This window comes from Camelus bactrianus, chromosome 6, assembly GCF_048773025.1.
Source record: "Camelus bactrianus isolate YW-2024 breed Bactrian camel chromosome 6, ASM4877302v1, whole genome shotgun sequence".
Lineage (NCBI taxonomy): Eukaryota > Metazoa > Chordata > Mammalia > Artiodactyla > Camelidae > Camelus > Camelus bactrianus.
The window spans coordinates 51,622,755-51,644,991 of NC_133544.1; positions in this window are offsets into that span (position 1 = coordinate 51,622,755).

Sequence of the window (22,237 nt, forward strand, 5' to 3'; positions counted from 1 at the left end):
ACTGCATTCCCACCAGCAGTGCAGGAGGGTTCCCCTTTCTCCACAGCCTCTCCAGCATTTGTCATTTGTGGATTTTTGAATGACAGCCATTCTGACTGGTGTGAGGTGATACCTCATTGTAGTTTTGATTTGTATTTCTCTGATAATTAGTGATATTGAGCATTTTTTCATGTGCTTTTTGATCATTTGTATGTCTTCCTTGGAGAATTGCTTGTTTAGGTCTTCTTCCCATTTTTGGATTGGGTTGTTTATTTTTTTCTTATTGAGTCGTATGAGCTGCTTATATATTCTAGAGATCAAGCCTTTGTTGGTTTCACTTGCAAAAATTTTCTCCCATTCCGTAGGTTTTCTTCTTGTTTTACTTCTGGTTTCCTTTGCTGTGCAGAAGCTTGTAAGTTTCATTAGGTCCCATTTGTTTATTCTTGCTTTTATTTCTTCTAGGAGAAAATTTTTGAAATGTATGTCAGATAATGTTTTGCCTATAAGTGAGTGTTCTGAGAATGGTCCTTCACCTCTTTCAGTTTTGCTCACCCAAAACCTGACGCTGGTCTAACCACTAGAAAAATATCAGACACCCCCAAATTGGAGACATTCAGAAAAAAAGAAAAACCTTGCCAGTGCTCCTCAAAATGGTCAAGGTCAACAAGGACAAGGAAATTCTGAGGAACTGTCACAGTCAAGAGGAGTCTGAGGAGGTGTGATGATCAGATGCAATATAGTGTCCCCGATGGGGTCCTGGAAAAGAGAAAGGATCTTGGGGGGAAACTGGTAAAATCTGAATAAGTTATCAAGGTTAGTTAATTGCATTGTATCAATGTTGGTTTCTTAGATTTGCAAATTATACTATGGGAATATAAGATGTTAAGAGTAGGGCAAATTGGGAAAGGAACATGGGAAAATTCTCTGTAATGTCTTTGAAGATTTTCTGCAAATTCTGTGGAAAAAACAAACAAGCATGTGGTTTTCCTGCCGATTTCCCAATAGAGCTCAGTTGTCAGCCTCTGTAATGCAAGAGTTTGGCATCAGCTTCATTCTGCAGGAAGTCTTCTGGTCAATGAGTGCTTGTGTTTTAGGTCATACTTACTGGTAACTAGTACTTTAGGGCAGCAACTTCTGTTATCTGTCTAGATTGTTTCATTTTAAGAAGTTTTATTGATATTTTTCTTTCCTACATCTCACTCTGTTGTGGATTTCTATAAATCCCTTTGGCTGCTCTGTTACTTTCAAGCCCAGATAACATATGCTGAATTTTAACTGGTTCACATCTTTTTCCTTGGGCCTTAGTCCCATTCCCCTTGCTCTCCTGATTTGCTTAAACCCTTGATAGACTTCAATAAAAGGCAGATCCTTTTCCATGGTCAGTGTATTTGGAAGTTTATTTGAACGACCTGACTTTGGATCCTTGCCTGGGATTCTTAGCTTCCTCTCTCTGGTGTCCAAAAACACAACAGATACTGAACGAATTAGACATTGTGAATTTGTAGGGTAAACTGGAGCTCAAATAAACAAGGCAGAATCAACACAGGATGACATATTTGAGGGAAAACAGAGTCAAGTACCAAATCATGGAAGCGGGGGTAGGTATAAAATTAAATATAGAATCTAAGTATTGTGAAGGACTTCAAGTGTTTAAAATCTCAGTTTGTCCTTTGCCTATTTACATCACCACTTTCTCTCTCCCAGAAGGAACATTTCTTATTTTCATTTTGAAGGCATAAGTAAATGTTATTGAAATGTGTGGGTCGTCAGCGATCTCAAAGTATAATTAATAGAAATGACTCCTACAGACTCCTGAGCCCTGCATTTTTTTCCCCAGAGGGTAGTTTCCAGTTATCTACAAATGGAATAGACATCATTTAAAGAAGTCAAATAGAGGTAAATCTTTTTGATTTTTCAATCACTATAATCAGATCCAACAAATCAGTTTCTTTTCCTGCCATGCACAGAAAACAATGGTTGGTGCTCAGGAGGTACATTTTCTAAGTTGTCCAAACTGATAAAAATTCTAGTCCTGTTACTCTGTTCTTTCCGGATGAACTGGAGGAATGCTACATTCACAGAGATCACATTGTCTCTGTTCTCATTCTCTTCTCTGTAGATCCTGCTCCTATCAAAGTAACAAGATCTCTTCAAGGGAAAGTAGTCTTTCTGACATGTTTGTGCATATTGGGAGAGTAGGATATTTCATACTCTATCGAATCCTTTTCCGGTGCACCTCGGGTTGTAATTCTTTGAAGCTACAGAGGAGAAAAGAACTTTCAACAGAGTGAATATTTCTTAGGAAAGTGTGAGTGGTTGGTGATGGGAAACACTGTACAGTTCTTGATAATTGTCATAAATTGGTCTGCTGACCTGAGACACATGCTCAAGATGCTTAAATATGTCTTGATTCTCTGTGTACTTCACATGCCATGTAGCTGTAACTTGGAATTTTTAATTTATTTGGCTAGGAATAGCCTCTTTTCAATATATAATATTGTTTCATGTTAGCAGGGAAACTAGTGGTCTTATAGCCTACTGGAAGGAGAGCATAATGATAGAATCTTTGAGAAGGCAGTTTAGCAATTTATATTGAAATCCTTAAAAGTGTATCCTTTTATTTATTGAAGTATAGTTGGTTTACAATGTTATGTTAACTTCTGGTGTACAGCATAGTGATTTAGTTGTACATATATATATTCCTTTTCATATTCTTTTTCATCATAGGCGATTACAAGGTATTGAACTTAGTGCCCTGTGCTATACAGTAAGACCTAGCTGTTTCTCTATTTTATACATAGGAGTTAGTATCTACAAATCCCAAACTTTTGACTTAGTAACTTCACATGTAGGGATTTATGCTGAAAAAAATTAAGGATATATATAATATGTATAAAATAAGGATATATATATATAAGGATGGCAAGAATATTTATAAACAGCATCTTTTAAAAATTGAAGTATACTTGATTTACAATGTTGTGTTAGTTTCTGATGTACAACAAAGTGATTCAGTTGTTCTTTTTAAGATTCTTTTCAATTGTAGTTTATTACCAGATATTGAATACAGTTCTCTGTGCTATATATACAGTAGGTCCTTTTGTTTATCTATTTTATATATAGTAGTTTGTATCTCCTAATCCCAAACTCCCAGTTTATTATTCCCCCATCCCTTTTCCCCTTTGGTAACTATAACATTGTTTTCTGTGTCTGTGAGTCTGTTTCTGTTTTGTAAATAAGTTCATTTGTATCATATTTTAGATTCCACATATAAGGATATCACGTGATATTTGTCTTTCTCTGTCTGACTTACTTCATTTAATATGATAATTTCTAGGTCCATCCATGTTACTGCAAATGGCATTATTTCATTCCTCCTATTGCTGAGTAATATGGTGTGTGTGTATATAAATATAGTAGTATTCCTTTATACACACACACACACACACACACACACACCACATCTTCTTTATCCAGTCATCTGACAGTGGACATTTAGGTTGCTTACATATCTTGGCTATTGTAAATAGTGTTGCTACAAACATTGGGGTGCATGTATCTTTCTGAATTAGTGTTTCCTCCAGATATATGCCCAGGAATAGGCTGGATCATATGATAACTTTATTTTTAATTTTTTAAGGAACCTCCATTCTGTTTTCCATAGTGACTGCACCAATCTACATTCCTACCAACCGTGTAGGAGGCTTCCTTTTTCTCCACACACTCTCTAGCATTTATTATTTGTAGACTTTTTAAGGATGGCCCCTCTGACCTGCATGAGGTGATACCTCATTGCAGTTTCGATTTGCGTTTCTCTAATAATTAGCAATGTTGAGCATTTTTTCATGTGCCTGTTGGCCATCTGTATGTCTTCTTTGGAGAAATGTCTATTTAGGTCATCTTTCCATTTTTTCATTGGGTTGTTTTTTGTTTGTTTATTTGTTTTGTAACTGAGTTGTATGAGCTGTTTGTATACTCGGAAAGTTAAACTCCTGTAGGTTGCATCGTTTACAAATACTTTTTCCCTGTCAGTAAGTTGTCTTTTTGTTTTGTTGTTGGTTTCCTTTGCTATGCAAAAGCTTATACGTTTGATTAGGTCCCATTTGTTTATTTTTATTTTTATTTCTATTGCCTTGGGAGACTGACCTAAGAAAACATTGGTACAATTTATGTCAGAGAATGTTTTGCCTATGTTCTTCTCTAGGAGTTTTATGGTATCATATCCTATATTTAAGTCTTTAAGCCATTTTACATTTATTTTGTGTATGGTGTGAGGGAGTGTTCTAACTTTATTGATTTACATGTGGCTGTCCAGCTTTCCCAACACTACTTGCTGAAGAGACTGTCTTTTCTCCATGGTGTGTTCTTGCCTCCTCTGTCAAATATTAATTGACCATAAGTGTGTGAGTTTATTTCTGGGTTCTCTATTCTGTTCCATTGATCTATATGTCTGGTTTTGTGCCAATACCATGCTGTTTTGATTACTGTAGCTTTGTAGTATTGTCTGAATTCTGTGAGGGTTATGCCACCAGCTTTGTTCTTTTTCCTCAGTAATGCTTTGGCAATTCTAGGTCTTTTATGGTTCCATTTAACAGAGCATCATTTTTAATATGGAACAACTTAAATCTTCCATAGTAGGGGAATATTTAAATCAAGTATAGAATAGAACAAAGTGTCAGTCAGAAATTTGAAATGATTTCTAAGCTGTATATTTGTTCACATAAAAATATAATCATAATATATTAACTAAAAAATGTTGACAAAAATGGCAATGTATAATGCATATATATATTTCAATTTCTTTAATCTCAATAAAACAATGAAGATAGTTATTCTTTCTGTGTACTAGTGCTGTTAAGTGAATATATATATTTTTTTGTCACTCATGAAAGCTTTTGAAAGACAGCAGTTAGTATTTGTGGGGATATTATTTATTAAATCTATTTCTTGGACTCAGGTTCCATTTGTGAGTTCCTTGGAATAATTCTGTGATCCCTCTAGGGGTCTGAAATTCTCAGATTGTGAACTGCTAATTTATTTTAGAACTTTCTGCCTGTTCTTATTTCAAGCATTTTGGTTTAATTAATTCATACATGTTTCTTAGCTACGAATTCATTTTTAGCATTAAGCTTTCTCTCCTTACGTAGATGGATAGGAACCATTGTTTTGCGCTTGAAATAGCTGATTCTTCTTACTTAAACATTTTTCCCAGGCATGGCTCTTAAAATGTGAAGAATCCTTCGAAGCCCAGTTCAAACCCTACCTTTTCCATAAAGTCTTCCCTGAGCATACATCTTTTTATTGTCTCTTACTTAGATGTTAAACTTCTTAAAAACAAGGGCTGAGTTGTAAACTTCTTTTCATTTTTCGCCCTTACATCTATTACATCATCTTATATCCATTAACTGTTGAGTAACCATTCTTTGAATTATTTGATAGTGACAGTGACATGAGAAGCCTGAGTGATCAATTTAAAGCAACCCCTTGAAGAAGAATCTAGTGAATTACAACATGAGTATTATTCAAATATAGTTGCTACTATAGAAATAACAATGTGGGTTTTACAGGTGCTTTAATTTTTAAAAAAAATTTGTGAGAATTCCCTGTGGATTGAAATCTTATTCTGCGTGTTTTGCATAAATTAAATGGCTATTTAGAACAATTTAGTCTGCAAGTTCCCTGTCTCTATGAGAGTCGTGTATGGTATTTTTTAAAAATCTGGGAGAGAAATCTATCAACATTTAATAAAACTACATGCTGTTATTACTTGGAGATGGTCCAGTAACTGACTTTACAACCTTCATTCCAAAATTCTCTTTATTTCTCATAGCTTCTAGGCTAAAATTACTCATGTCTGAGACCTACTTTAGAATTCACCCACCAAAAATGAAAGTTTAAAAAAGATGAAAGGCGGTGGTGGAATCTTGCTGCTTAATCATAAAAGTCAGAAATATGTGTCATGATACTACTCTGATTTCCTTTTTAAAAAAATAAGTTGCCTAATCACATTTAATTAGGAGAATCCTTTTTGTCTAAAACCCTTTCATCACTTGCTTTCTTATGTCACATTTATCATGTTGTTTTAAATTCTGTTTTCTTGCCACTAATGTGCATTTTCTTTATCTACCAATGTCACCTACCCCTCCTTCAGGAGAGCACAGCCCAAACCAAGTCTCTCACTAATAACACGATTTGAACAACCTATTATGCGATTCTTAATTTGGCAAACAGGCTGCATCATTTATTCAGAGCTGATAAGGCATAAAACACATGGTTGCATTTCCTAAGAAATTTCAGTATTTAACACCTCCACAAGGCTGAATCTTTTAAAACATAGTTTGTTCCACTTGTTTTTACACTTTCTTTGTTCCTTTATGTTTTGGAAAATGGTACAAATAAATGGAAAACAAGTAATTTGTAGCTTTCAAGAGTTCAGTATATTTTGTAGGTTCAAGTAATATAATCAGGTGCTTATGGGCTCATGCCAAATTTTTTGGCATCTTTCTTATTCAGAACTAAGAATTGAAATGATAACCCACCCTATTTTTTTTTCCTTCTAATCTTTTTGTTCCTTTTAGATTATCCAGAGATCTTTGAATCCTAAACATCAGAGACTCATCCTTCATGACTCTTGACTCTCTCTTCTACTCCATTGTTTGGAGACAAAGATTTTTTTTCCCTTAGAATTACCATAATAAGCAAAACACAATTTAATATTATTCCTAGAATAATTTCCTCAGCAGAGTTTGCCAAATCTTGTGAAACAATGGCAAATAATGCTTATGTTCCCATTTTAAATGTGTGAATTTTAACACTGTATCCTTTAGTGTCACATGGATGTGATCTTGTCACAAAATACACTTTTTTCTTAGTGCACTAATAACCATTTTGACACTTCTATACACTAATTTAATTTTTAGTTATTGTTACAGTTGATTATTCTGTTGGGTAAGCTAAAAACCTCACCAGTATAAATGCTTACATTAGTAGATGGCTAATTCATTTAAACCTCTGCTGCTTAAGACATACTGAATTATTAATTTCCCTTTATTAAGTTGCTATAATTATATATATAATCTATCATTTTTTAAGTAATATTTAAGTTTCTTCCTCCCTGAATGTTAAGCATCTTAGAAAATTTATTTTAGACCATGCGGATATAAGTCATGACGTTTGTGCTGTCAGTAAGTTAAACTCTAGTGAAAATTTAGACACCGGGAAAAGCTGACATGCATTAGGAATTTGCTCCTTACTTTTTTAAGATGGGACTGAGAATGTCACAAATGACCTTAGCCAAGGTAGCAATGTTTGATAGCAGTGTTCTGGCAGGACAATGATGAGGGAAGACTGAGAACTGCATTCTCCCTTGGTTAGAAGGGGAGAAATGAGAGAATGTGGGTGATTCTTTCTTTCATTTTCTTCCTCTCCAAAGAATCACTATCCAGAAGTTGGAGGATGCCATCCCATATACCTGTTTAGTGCTTTTTCTGTTTGTGTCTGTATCCATAGGCAATATATACCATTGCTGTATTTTATATATATATATATGTAGTGTATATATTTATATTTATATATATGTATATTTATTTATATATATATATATATATATGTAGTGTATATATACTCACACATATATAATCCTATATGTATCACTTTTGCAATTTTCTTGATTTTTTTTCACTTGGCACTGTGTTTTTGAAATTTATCCATACTGATGTATTTTAGCTACCGTAATAGTATTCCAAGGTATGAAAAAATGTATTCTAATGTATCCCTTACAGATAGGTTATTTCCTTTTCATATGTTGTAGAGTTGCTCAAGTCTGGTTTAGAGACATTCAGAGCATCCAGGGCAGATAGACGATTTCACTTCAAGGGACTGGCTGCTATCTGCAGAAAATCAAAACACAATTCTCTGCACACCTATTTCTGTTTGAATCTCCTACTCTAATTTCATTCCATATATATACCTTGGTTAGTTATGTCCACATTAAGTTTTTTTTGCTTAAAATGAAGACCATACATTTTTCAATTAAGTGCTGTACTGCTGCTCTAAGCACCTAGAATGATAACCATGAAAAATGACCTTTCTAAAAGGTAATGTTTTATAGCACTGTAGAAAGACATCTACTAAGTTTAATTCACTGCTTTGAGTAACTTGTATTTATATGTTTATACTCGGCCTACTTTATGACTTACAGTATTGGGACAAGAGAGGAAACATTTTTTTCTCTCCTATCTTAGTTGTGATTTTCTAATATGTTTCACCAGTAAAATTTACTTACATTTCTTGTGATCTGTGATAAAGCAAAGGCATTATATGATTTACCTGAAAAAGAGAAAGCCATTTGTTCCTGAAGGTCATTTAAAGGGATTAGAAAAATAAATTAGCTTGAAGTGATTTTATATCATTTAACTTAGTTAACCATTTAATTATGGTTGATCTTAAGAAGAATAAAAGTTAAACTGAATAAATTCTTACTGGATAAATTTAAAATAACTTCAATCCAGCTACATTCTCATATATTAGAGCAGTTTAAAAATGCATTCCTTCTGACCATCACACGGTCTGGCTGGTGCTGGTGCTGGTGTGAGAAAGGCTGTTGAAAACCTCAGGAAGACCTGCCCTTGTGCTCAGAGAGAACAGCTGTATACCCAGCCATCCACCTCGTACGAACATGGCCGTAGGAGTGTAGTCTTGCTGTTTTACCACAAGCCTCCTGGTGGCTACTGTGAACGTTGTAAATGAAGTCCAGCTGCCCGCAGTCTGGAAGGCTGGCCATAAATGAGTATTTCTCCCTATAAATCTGGCCTCTGAGTGGATGATATGGGAGCTTTTTTTGGAATTTTTAAAATTTAATTATTATTTTTTATTGAAGTGTAGTCCGTTTACAATGTTAGTTTAAGGTATATAGCAAAGCAGTTCAGTTATACAAATACGTACGTGTGTATATATATATATTCATATTCTTTTCCATTATAGCTCATTACAAGAAATTGAATGTAGTTTCCTGTGCTTGTTATTTATCTGTTTTATATATAGCAATGTGTGTCTGTTAATGATGGGAGATTTTTGAAGGAAGTAATTGATATACTGGTGATTCAACTTAAAGTTAATTCTAACCACCTTTCATTATCCTGTAGATCTGCCAGATACACCCTACCCTTTCCTCTGCACTTCAGAATGTATTTTTAAGAAGTGTGGGAACAGGAAACATTTGGCAGTGTATTCTTTGTTATGTAAAGGGTAGAAAAGTCATTGATGACCTCGAACTAATCTGGAAGGATAATTCTTTTAAGAAAAACTTTTAATTAAGGCAATCACTTCTGCCATATGGGAAGATACTCTTTAAGCTGTGGTGAATGTGACCCATATGGGGCTAAGAAGTTATATGGAATAAAAAAAATACCATGAGGAAGGAAGGAGTGGGGCTCATCATTCCCCTGTTACTGAGGCACCAGTGGCCAAGTTTCCTCTACCTTTGGATAACTGTACTGAATTAACTGTGGTTTTTAGATTTTAATTACTGTAGGAAAGAAGACTCTCTTGGTGATTACATCTGTGGTCTCCTAGAACATTCGTAAAGCATAGGGGATGTTAAAAAATGTTCTGGATGTCCCCTACTCCCTCCAAAAGGCAAACTAGCTACAATCCAATGATTAATTAGAACCCCAGTGTAATAGGAATTAATTCTTTTATTGCATACTCACTGTATCCATGCAAAGAATACTTAGTAGGGTGAGACCAATGACCACTTTCACAAATGACTGGCTCTGGGCAGAACTTATAAAAGCCTTCTTAGGCACATTCTGTAAAAGATTTTTAAGAATTAATATGTTGGAATAAAACATGGATACATAGTCACTAAAATACTGTTTCAATTTTTTATTCAGAGGTTATATTATATAAAATTCCTTCATTGAGGCAAATATTACAGCCTTTCGAGTAAATATCACTCTTCCAAGAAGACCAAGCTCAATAGGAGTCATTTGTCAGTTTTAAGCATCTTAATTACTCAGTCACTGGTTCTTTAAGGCCTAAGGCTGGATGTGTTCTGACCTCCTGACATGACAGATGAGTTCAGTTTCTCACTGTCACCTCATTTCTGATTATCATAGCAGGAAGCCTTGACTGTCAAAATTCCAGTTAGTTGTCAGAGTTACAGAACTCACCTTAATGGTGCCACGTAGAAACAACCTGTTATAGATTAGATGAGTAAACTCATGTAAAATGCTTAAAACTGCCTGACATTAAATAAATGTTAGCTGTTACTAGAATGATTTGATACTCCAGATGATTCCCAAACAGTGAGTCAAATCAACAGGGTACATTTTTTATAGGAATGTTGGGAAAATATTCCCCAGATTGATTCTCCTGCCTCCGAGTGGGTAGAGTAACTGCATAAACGTGGACAATCAGTGACTTGGAAATGTTTCCCTTTCTAGAGCTATAAATGTATGTCTGAACTGCTCTGAGTATCAAGACAAAACAAATGCATTTGTTCATCCCCACAGCGACTGGCAATCTGTGAGTAGCGAGTGAAGTTGTTTTTTGGTTTTGGAAGTTAAAAGATAATGGAGTTTCTAGCCCAGTGATTTTACTTCAGAGAGCCTGTTCGATTTGCACGTGTGAATATAGTCCTTCTTCTATTGAATCCCAGAGAGGCTTGATTTCAGCAGCTCCATAGAAATGCACAGAGGAGAGATTGTTCTAAGAAATGAGCTCTCAGAAAATGCCACAACGTTCTACTGCAGCATGGTCATTTGCTAACTATTTTTCATGTTATATCTAGCCTTTTTAATACCAAGGGTCTTTTTAAAATGCCAGAGATACTTCTCTAAAAATACACATGAGTCAGCCATTTGCATTTGCTCATAAAACTCTTTTGCCTTTTCAAAGAGCACTGGATTGGAGACAAGGACATCTTTTTATCTTTTCACTGAGAACCACTCACTCAGAACATCATATAGTTTCCCTAATTTATTTATGTGAGTGCATCATGGTGCATTGCTCCTTTCATACTCTGAAAGATTAGAAATCTATTAAGCCTTTAAGTATCAGCAGTCCTGCTGCCTGGTATTTTATATATTATGTGGAAGATTATGGTGATTATCTACTAATGTTTTCCCATGATCAGCCCTATCCAATCATAAACATGCGCCCATTTTTTCTTTACATGGTCATTGCCTTTCCGTGCTTCTACTAGTTGACTTTTACCAGAGGAAGAATTTTTTCCCCATCTCAGTTTTAATCATCACCATCATGGCTCCTTCTATTACCTATCTGGCTCTCTCAGCTCTGCTTATTACTTTCTTCCTTCTTTCTCTAGATGACTTCTTTCCTGCCCTTTCTCTCCCTTGTCCTTTAGTTCTTGATTCTCCATTGATCCGTCACAGAAGGCTGCCACTTTGTGGACATGGAGAAGAGGAGCTTATCTTCTGTTCATGACATAGGCACTGAGCGTAGTGCATCAGGTGTAAAGCTTCATGGCTGTGTTCCTTCTTTGCGAGCATTCAGGGCCCTTTGGGGATATTGCTTCTGGAACAGAGAAGTCCTGGAAGCCTGTGTGTTGCATAGTATTCATGTCTGAATCTGTGCTGCAGGGAGTGGAGATGGTGCTGAGGCTGGGACTTGCACAGTTTGGTGAGGTAATGGGCCAGAGTAATACTGAGATCAGGAGCTGAGTTTCCCATGGCTCAGACTGAGACCCAGGGATGGACGACAGTGAAAGTAAGAGTGGCACCAGGAGAAGAGATGTCGCTAAGCCAGAGAAGTACAGAAGCTGAGATTACTTAGGATCCACGCACTTCCCAGAGCCTCCAGCAGGTACCGGAATGCAGAGTCAAGGCGAGGGTCCCACAGTTTAGGGGCCTGCCTGCTGTGGACACTTTCAGAGAAGGGCACTGACTCACCCTTCATTCAAGACCTGAAATGAATCTTGCTTTGGTGTGGGCCACAGGGGCACAGGATTAGCCTTGTATAGGGGTTGGCAGCCAGCAGGTGGGCTGCCTGTGGGACTGACAACTCTTCCCTGGGACATCTTCTGAAACACGAAATCCTGGGCCACGAGTCACCCCCAACAAAACACTGAGTTGTCAACAGAATGAAGTTCAACATTCGCCTGAGTTCTGGTTCTGAAAAGCAGTCACAGCTCCTTCAAAAGGGTTGGAAGGGATTGACAAATTTTCATTTAATTTTTCCCCTGTGTTACTCCACACATGTTAACTATTAAAAGCATATGGTGCTGACTGAACAGGTGATGCTCAGAGAAGTTAATTGTAAGGACTCTAGAAAAATTTATCTAATTATTGCCATTCACAAAAGTAAATGGTAATTCTTAAGTTTTTTAAATTAAGTGATCACTTATTTCAGGAATACGCCTGTGACAGAAGATGAGACAGACCAGGCATCTGAAAAGAATAATTATAATCTGTGTGCAATTGTGCTGTGTCTTTGTGCAATAGTTTATAATGTGCCGACACCAGGACCTACAGAATTCTGTCTGTACAGAAGGAGGAAGAAACTGAGACCGTTTCTGTTTTGACATTCATTCCTCATCATTTCCACAGGGTATTTTTATTTCGGATGGTTCACTCTTTTCAGAGCCCATAAGTCTCCTTAGAAAAAATGTTCACCTTGGGGAGGCAGAAATCCCACACTGAATCTTATATAGCGCTTTTCCTGGCCATGGGTTATTCAGATGAGCTCAGAGGAAAAGAAGGTATTTTGCATTTTACTGCCTTATGCTCTGCATTTCAAAGATAATCCAAGAATCTAAAATGTTTTTGCAGTAAAGCACCCTTTGCTACTCGAAGTGTCCTTGAATACCACTGAATGTGTCATCAGTTTTCTAATACCTGTGGCTGAGAAAAGAATCCAACAACCAAAAGGCTGTAAAACATAAGTACTCCCCATAGTAATAGGAAGATGTATGCAGAGTCATATTAGTAGCACTGCCCTGGAGGTAGAACTCTCTGCTGGAGCTTATCGTGTGTTTAATGAAAGATACAATTGGGCAAATTAAACTCCATAATTTTAGTCCTATCCATGCAATTCTTTAGTCATCCCCTTCCTTCAGAGGCCGAGTTGCACCACAGCTGCCCCCTGGTTCACCCTGCCCATCCTTCTTCTTACAAGCAAGAGACAGGCAGCCCAGCCACAGAAGTCTTAAGACACGGAGCGCTGCTGCCCTGGGGAGGGGAAATCAGCTGTCATCATGTCAGATCACCATTAGTCTTCTGTTTTCTAACTCAGCCACAGGCATGGTGTGTCTCTTGGACCTGGAGGCAGCTCAGAACCCTGGTGAGCAGGAAAGCACACAGGTAGGACCCCCACACTGGTCCTCACTGCTCACCCATGGTCAGGGAAGAGGAGATCGAAATTTCCAAAAAGACCTTTAGAGGAGAAGGTGGGGAGAACAAACAGAACATGACCTTCTTCCATGGATGTATTTGCAGGGCACCGCTTATTAAAGGCTCGTGGGTATATTGGTAGCTGGAGGGTGTCAGATTCAGAGGGTGTGCAACTAAGACTGAGCTTTCACTCTGCATCCCAGTGTTTAGTGTGGTTCTCTCGGGACACTGGCTTTTTGTTCTACGTGTGTCTCTCTTGTAGCCAGTGTGTAGTTATGGTTGGCTTTGTGGTTCAGTAGGAGTCTTTTTCTTTTTATTGGCAAATGCAGACCTTATTGATGGGACAGAAATGTTTGTTCTTAGTTCTAGCACCATATTTTATGTTATGCCTTCTATTTTTTTAACATATAAAATCTTTTACTTTTTTTTCATAATGGTTAGCTCTATGAAATGTACTGAATCCTCTACATTTTTAGTCATATATTGATTCCTTATTATCAGCAAGAATAAATTTAAGATATGTACACTTTTGCCCTCCTCTCTCTCTTCTATTACCTGAATTTAAGTTGATTATATATTTTATTAGAGTTTACTTTATATGTTTTATGTTTATTTTATATATTTTAAATACATTTATACTTTTATTTCTTGCTTTATCCATTTAATATCTTTTTACTGCTTGGCTATAAAAGATCAGCTCACACTAACTGCCCTTAACTCTCCCTTCTCTTACTAGCAATTGTGATTTTTATCAGTTCTGTATTGTTGGGATTAAGACATTTACATTTTAGTCTGCCATAAAAATTTTACTGTTTGTTTTTCTAATCCTGAGATTAAATGTATTTAATGATCACAGCCGTGCTCTTTACAATAATAAACGAAAGCTGGTTCTTTTTCACTTTTTCCAGAAGCAGCTCAGGAAATGTATATTCATTGCATGTTTAGAAAGTTTGTCTTCTGCCTTTATACCTGATCTACATTTTGTCTGGGCACATAAATCTCATTTTACTCTCTTTCTTTGGGGACTGTATAGATACAGCTCTTCTGCCTTTTGAGAACTGTTAGCATATTCTTAAAAAATTCAGGATAATAGTCATCAAGCAATTAACCCAGGAATTCCACTTCTAAGTGTTTACGCAAGTGAAATGAAAACATATGGCCACAAAAAGACTTGAATATGAGTGCTCATAGACACTATATTCACAATAGCCCTAGACTAATGGCAATCCAAATGCATGTCAGCAGTAGAATGGATGAACAAGGCTTAAGACACATGTTCCATGGTTTATTCATACAATGGAATGTCACTTGGCAAGTAAAAGGAATAAATGTGTCACCGTGGATGAATTTCACAGCCATCATGTAGAGCAGAAGATGGTGAATATAATAGTACCCAAACACAGGTTTTGATGTCTTCCACAGGAACTGTATTGCCCGTGAAATCCCGAGACCTCAGTTCTAAGCTTTAGGGTACAAACCAGCTTGTGAAACGCCAAACTTTTAGGGGTTTTACTTTCATCATCTATAAAAGGAGAAGCTTAGATGATACTCTGAAAGCTAGAGGATCTGGTCATTTGCAGTCTACATGAAAAAACATGGATCAAGTCTTCTGTTCCTCCTGTGTGAGTTATCATCTGTAATGAGGTTCCAGTTTTAACACAGTGACTTCTAAACCATTGTGTAAAGTTGCTACCTACCCTAAAAATGAAGAATCCTGGGCTATTAGTGAATACGATCAAGTTATATCAGATTCACCAATCTATTTAATTACTGATTTCTTATTATTTCCTCTTCCACTCTATTAATAGCCAAGCTTTTTAAAGATTTAGTTACTAGTTCAATAAGTACGTATTGAATATCTACCTTGGAAATGTATACAAGCCCGTAAGTCTGCTTTGTTACTAGTTAGGGAATTGACTTTATTATGTCTGTTTTTGTCTTAATGAGACAAGACGTATGTAAAAGATGTCTGTTTTTTATAAATGAACATAAAGTACCCTCCAGTTATTATTATTATCTCTCTACATGCTGACTTTTTCTTTCCTTCAGTGAGGTATCTGTTCATAATGGCAACTGGGGCTCATGGAGGATATAGCTCTTGGAGAAAAGAAAACAGAAAAAAACATAATAGCAAACATCCCTAAGGATCTTAATGATTTATGAGCCACACACAAAGTCCTATTGAAAGCTATAATTCATGGCTAGGTTATGGCTACTTAGAAGAATTCTGTTTACTTTTAAGGGAAATATGCTTGAACAGTATTCCATTTGACTAACTGACATTTCCTGCTAAACATCGTGTTTCTTCTAAATACAAAAAAAAAAAAATCCTTTACTTTTCATCTTTCTTAAGGATTTCTCAAAACAAGGAAAGGATCTATAAGTACCTTTCTGGGAAATATCTGAGTTAGGCTATAGAGGTTTATGTCTGAAGTAATTAGTGTCAAGCCCTCCTTGGATTAGAGAGAATACCAGTGATGTAGAGGGCGTATTTGTTCCCAGTCTTTCACCACTTCCTACCGTCTCACCCTTTGCCCTTTGACTTTGAGGTTCCTCCTCATAGGAGTAGAGGGTGTTTCCCATCCCATTGAAGTTGTGAATTGCTTTGACCAATACCCTGTGGTGGGAATGCGGTGTGCCAGTTTCAAGCTAGGTCTTAAGAAGCACAACAGTGTTTCTGTTCACTCATTTGGCACTTCTGCCATCACCAGGAGAACAGACAGCAAACAGTCTACTAGTCCCATTAAGAGAATGTGATACGGAAGTGCCCCAGGGGCATGCAGACCAGCAACTGTGATTATATTTCTTTATGTCATCTGCCATTGAATCTTGAGAATGGTTTATAACAGCACTATGGACAGCATCTGACTAATTCAGGCAAGAGATATAGAAGCCAATATCATCTCCTGAGATTCGTTCAGACAGAAATCACTCTCAGGTATGACACACAGGTCAAGCAGATGAAGAGCTTCTTAGCATGTGATAGAGGAATTTTCACTGTGCATTTTTGCACTTTAAGAGTTAAGTGGTTGTATGACAGCTTCTGAAACTTCCTAATTATTTAGTTCACTCAAAGCAGGAGACAAATATCTGTGTATGTAATACACACACATTCTATTGTGTTTTTCTATGAAGATACAAAACTGTGTAGTCCACCTCTGTAGACTATAAAACCATGTACCAGAAATCTCCGTGGGTGATTTGACCATTCTAACTGCAGGACAGACAGTCTTCAAAGGAGACACAAGCAAGTGTAATGGATAAAACCTAAAAAGGCTACCCTATATTTTAGGTATTATAGAAAAATATATGTGTGTGAGAGAGAAAGAGAGGAGACAGACTGATTTTTAACAGGAGAATATAGCACACAGAGTTCAGCACAACTTAAGAAACAGTCCTGGAGAAACGCAAGTTGCAGAGGCAAAGAGGAACAAATTGAAAAGAAGCCATTAACAATCAACAATACCTAGATAGGAAAGAAAGAAAAGATCACAGACATTGCAAGTACTGACTTCTAGTCAAGAGACACCCCGTAAGCTTTCCTTCTCTCAAGGTCAAAGGCAGGTAGCAAATCACCTTATCTGTGCAGAAGGAAAATGTCAAAAGGGTCAAAATGTGCTCAGATAAACACTTGCAAGGAGAGGTGAAGGAAAGAACGAGGTGAAGTGTGATAGAGGCAAAGACTTAAGAGTACCACAAGAGAGGTACATTAATGGGGAGAGGAGAGATGGAGGGAGGGATACCCGAGGTAAGTCGGGCTCCCCATTTTGGCAAGAAGGACACTCATTCAGCAGTGTTTATACAGGTAAGGAAGATCACAGAGTCCTGCAGGCAAGGACGAGGAAGCAAAGGTCCTACTGGGCAGGGGTGAGGATGGGTCAAAGAGAGCAAGCAAGCTGCAAATAGCACAAGGATGGAGAATGGATTTAAAAAGAGAGAAGCAAAAGCAAATCAGAACACAAAGCTTTGCTATTAATAGAAGCAATCAAAAACATTAACAATTATAGCGAGTTTGATCTTTCATTTCCCCAGAAAAAAGTCAAGTTCTTGAATCTTTGTGGAATGTATATGATACCCTCTCCAAGGGATAACTGCATTTATTTCTTTTATTTAACTCATTTTTTTACGTTTTTTTCTTTTTGAAATGTAGTAATTGTTACATTAAAAAAATTTGTGTCTTCCCACACACACACACGTGAATTATAAAGTACAATAATAAAAATGTATACCCACAGACACACCACTCAGACCAAGGGACTGGAACATTGTAATAATTATGCATCTCCCCATGTGCTATACCCTTTTTCATCCCTCTGGCTCTTTCTCACAGATGATAACCTTTACCTTGAATTTTCATATCATTGTTCTGCACCATGTGAACCCAATGAGATTTCTAGGACTTCCCTACCAGGTTGAGTTGAATATATTCCAAAACTTGTTTTTTTTTTTTTGTAAACATCAGAAGAGAATAAAGAATCCAAGTCAATTCAGTATTTTCCCATTCTTAACCAGCCACTCTCCTGTGGTCTTTTGAACTCTCCTCACCACCCTGGCCCCCTGAATGTCAGCACCGTGTAGTGGCCTGACTTCTCTACCCATCTTAACACAAAGGAGTTCACATCACAGGTGATCTGATCGGCAGTGGTAAGATTTCGTCCTTCAGTGGTACCCCAGGAAAGTGGCTTTTGAGAGTCAAGAATTTTTCATAACCAAAACAAAATGAAGGCTGTGTGTTAAATATGGTATGTGTTTACAAAAAGAAAGTTGTATTACTTTTTGTAACATATTTGCGATCACATACATAAATACAAACATAGCCACAGCCCTTCCTGCCTGCTGTATCCACATTTACTTTGTAAGATTTACAGATACCTGCATTTGAAGGCATCATTATTTCTACTTTCTGAAACTTAAACTGTTTTTAAATATTAAATGACTAGGTTTAATAGTGATTTAACACTTAAAGACAGCAATGATGTAGAGCTGGGAAAGAACTTACTAACAAAAAGAAAAAAGGGAAAAGAGAAGAAAAGGGAAAGGGAGAGAGAGACACACAGAGAGAGTCTATGTTATATTTCACTGTAAATCATTCTTTTACTTCTTAATTCAGTTAATTCATATAATACTACCTACTTTGTGGAATATTGAGGTTTTAACGTGTATGACTCATTCTTGAACAAAATACAATTTTCTACTTTTGTTTACAAAATGTCTTCACCTAGGATAAATGCAAAGTATGTTTACTTTTTTTCCAGGACTTCACATCTGATAAAATGATCACATTTGCTATATTTAAAACAGAAGTCAAATTGTATATAATACAGTTAATGTATTTTTCTTAAGATCATGATATTAAATCTCTAAAAGACATGATGTGTCTTGTCCACTGCAGTAGACCAATCTCATCTTCATCTCAGAAAAGAGACTGTAACAAGTAGCTATAAATTAATGTTTTCCTTGGAAAGAATCAAATTATATAATGTCTATAAAGTGCTTAGAAATTCTAATATATATACATATCAGGAATAAAATGCACTGCTCTGTCTGAATGATCTTTTCAGAAATTCCAGACATGGCTAGTCTAGTAAACTCCTAAATTTTAACTCAGTACACTTCGGGTTCAGTAGCATTAGAAATAACCTTACTGAGAAAAGATACTCTCAGTGATAAGGAACTTCCAAATCCTTTCTCTGGTGTAAGCACAGTCATTGAAACTTTGTGTTGGTGAAGTATGTAGTAAATTTAAAATAGGTAGTGAAATATGTAGTAAATAGTGCTGGATATCCCACACCTGTCACAACAGCACAAACTGGACAAACCTCTAACAACTTCTAGAAACTAGAGACAGTGCCTCACCATACTACCAGGCTGGATGTAGCACAGATTCTGATTTTCAGGGCTATATTTCAGCTGGGTTTCCAAAATCAAAACTGTTTCTCCAGACGTGTCCATTTCAACCCACTGTCAGGGCAGAGGTTTCTCCTATTAGCCTCTGTGATGCTCCTGACAGCGAAATATGTTACCTCCCCCCAACCCTGCCTTGAAACTTCCCACAACCACCCCGAATCTCTTATTTCATCATATTGCAGAATTTTTGTCTTTATTCCTTTTTAAAGGTGTTAGATTACTTGTTCTCTAAATTATGCTCCAGATCATTCAACAGTGAGCTTAAGTATCTTAAACTTTACAAAAGGCAATTATAGGATATATTACATTGTACAATCAATAAAATACCAGAGAAATTAGCTCTTGATCTGATATCTGAGCTAATGTAATTCAGGAGAAAGTTCTTTATTATTTGCTTTGTGCTTTCAAAGCATTATGGAAATCTATAAATACAATAATTACCTTTTAAATAGCTGATCCATCTTGAAAGCACAAAATCTGTGATTGAGTTTGGCCAAATAATCAGTGAAAAATGACAATGAATACTGCTACCTTTTTTGTTTCATTTGTCAGAATGCTTTATCATTTTGCTTTTCATTCTATATTCAGCACATAGTTGAATGAAATGTAGTTTAAAATGAAATCTATTTCCGTTTATGAGAACATTCCCTCATTAAACGTTAAATAAAAGTTGAAGAGCATTTTACTTGTCTTGAATACAAATGACTTCGCTTTGACTAGACATTTAAATATTTAATTATCAATTTCTACCAATAACTAAGATTTTCCATATTCCTAAATATGTAGGCATATATCTTTTAAAAAAAATTAAGTAAGGTAGGGCCTACATAGATTTTTTTTTTAGTGTTTTTGGAACAATTTTAGAAAGTAATTTAATCTCCTATTAGTTCCGGAGTCTTTGTGTTCAAATACATATATAAAAATGAGAAAATCTGTTACTCTCTTTTGTACTTACACAATCATATTTTAATTAAATTAATGTAATATTTTCTTGCTTTTTTTCTTAGTTTAAAAACTTAACTGAAGGAGGATTAATGGATGATTTTTTTAATTCCTTAGAAATAATAGTAAACTTCTTGCACTGGGAGTTAACACTTCACACTGCTAGGAATCCAAATCTATTTATTTATTACCTTATGAATTTTCCTTCTGATAACTCTGTATAAAATGGGTTTTGGAAAAATATAGTTAATCATATTTAATCCCAAAAGAAATGAATGACACTCCCATAGTGGAGTAGTAGAGCAAATTAAAATTGCAGAACTTGTTTTATTATTGTGCATCTCTTAGAATACTGTGCCCTGAAATAATTTTCACATTTAGTCAAACTACTGCCTAGGAGAGCAGTAATTAAAACATGTGAATGTATCGTCTTTAATTATGCCTAATTTGTACGTTGCTTATAAACACTGTTGAATGATCTCAATTGGGATAGTGTTACACGTATTTAAAGTAATATCCGTAATTTCAGAAATTTTAGGCTGTACTAGTACTTGTTACATAGGTAGTGTTTACAAGCTAGTCTTATTTGGAGAGGAGCTATATCAGAATATGAATAAACAGTGTGAGGGTTAAGAAATTATAGATATATTGATGTTGAAGTTTTTTTTTCCACTGATAAATATAAAACCACTTTGGATTAACATGACATTTTTCTTTTCAAGAACTCAAAAGACTTACCATTGTTGCTGATTCAATAATATTTTTGTGGGGAGTAGATAGGGAAATTTTGAATGTGTAGAATTCATTATTTTATGGATAAGTGACTTAGAACTAGTGTTCAAAGGAAGCTTAGACATCATTGTGCCCAGTATTCCCCCTCAGTCTCTCTAATGGGTTGGGATTCATTCTCTATTTAAATAGGAAGAATGAGAGGAAACTTACTTCTTCATAAGGCTCTTCATTCACTCCTGATTTGGGTTGATTGTAATTGCTCCAAAAAACTTCTGTCTCCTTTGAGATATTATCTACCTCTTTATGACTTTTCTCTCATTAATCTTAACTTTGACTTTCAGGGTCATAGAGATAAGATTCACTCTCCTGCCTCTCCTGAGGCTCTGTGCTCTAGTAGAAAGAAAAATGGTCCACAAACCAGCACACCTGGGGTCCCAGCTGCACCACATTCAGCCGTGGGACATCAGGCAAGTGGTAACTCTGGGCCTCAATTTCTTCATCCATAGACTGAGGATAATGATGCATGCCTGCTCTCCCTCCCTGAGTTTAAAAAGTACTGTGAAAATCAAATAAAATAGCCTATGGAAAATATTTCCTTCTGAAATATAAAATGCCAAGCAAATACTTTATTGTTTGAATTAATAATTCTTCAACTCTCACGTTTCCCTTCTTCAGAGCAAACCTTCCAAGCATCCTTAACTATTCACTGCATGATATGGATTTATATTTCTTCACCATTCTAGGCTCTCTTTGGTTGGTCAGTGTTTTAATTTCATAGGATTTCCAGAAGAGTGACAGTGCTGGCTGCTTGCATATATTTTGTCACTTAATCCTCAAAACATCTATTGTTATCTCAAAGAAACCAAGGCTTAGAAAGGTTAGAAGATATGGCAAAGATGACTGAGTTAGGACGTGGTAGGGCTGAGATTCTGACTCAAGCTTGACCTCAGACTCTGCACTCTCAACCCAACGTGACGGTCTGTACTTGCCACAGACGTGGTGTTGTCATTTATTCTTTCATTCAGTATTTGATCGTTGACTACCCTGTGCTTGATCCTGGGATACGAAGGTTAACAGGGCAAAGATTCTGTCCTCAAAGAACTGTCCACAGTGTAATAGAGAAGTTAGATAAGGAAACAAATATTGGCAAAACTGCAACGTGGTAAATGTCATCGTAGGAGTGAGAAATACCACATTATTATCCCCTTGTCTGAGTTCTCTATTTTCATGAAGCTGAAGATTCTTTTCTGTTCGTTAAAAAAATTCGTGAACTAACACACGGCAGTGTTCGCACAGAAGATGGAATGCCACTCACCAGGCACATC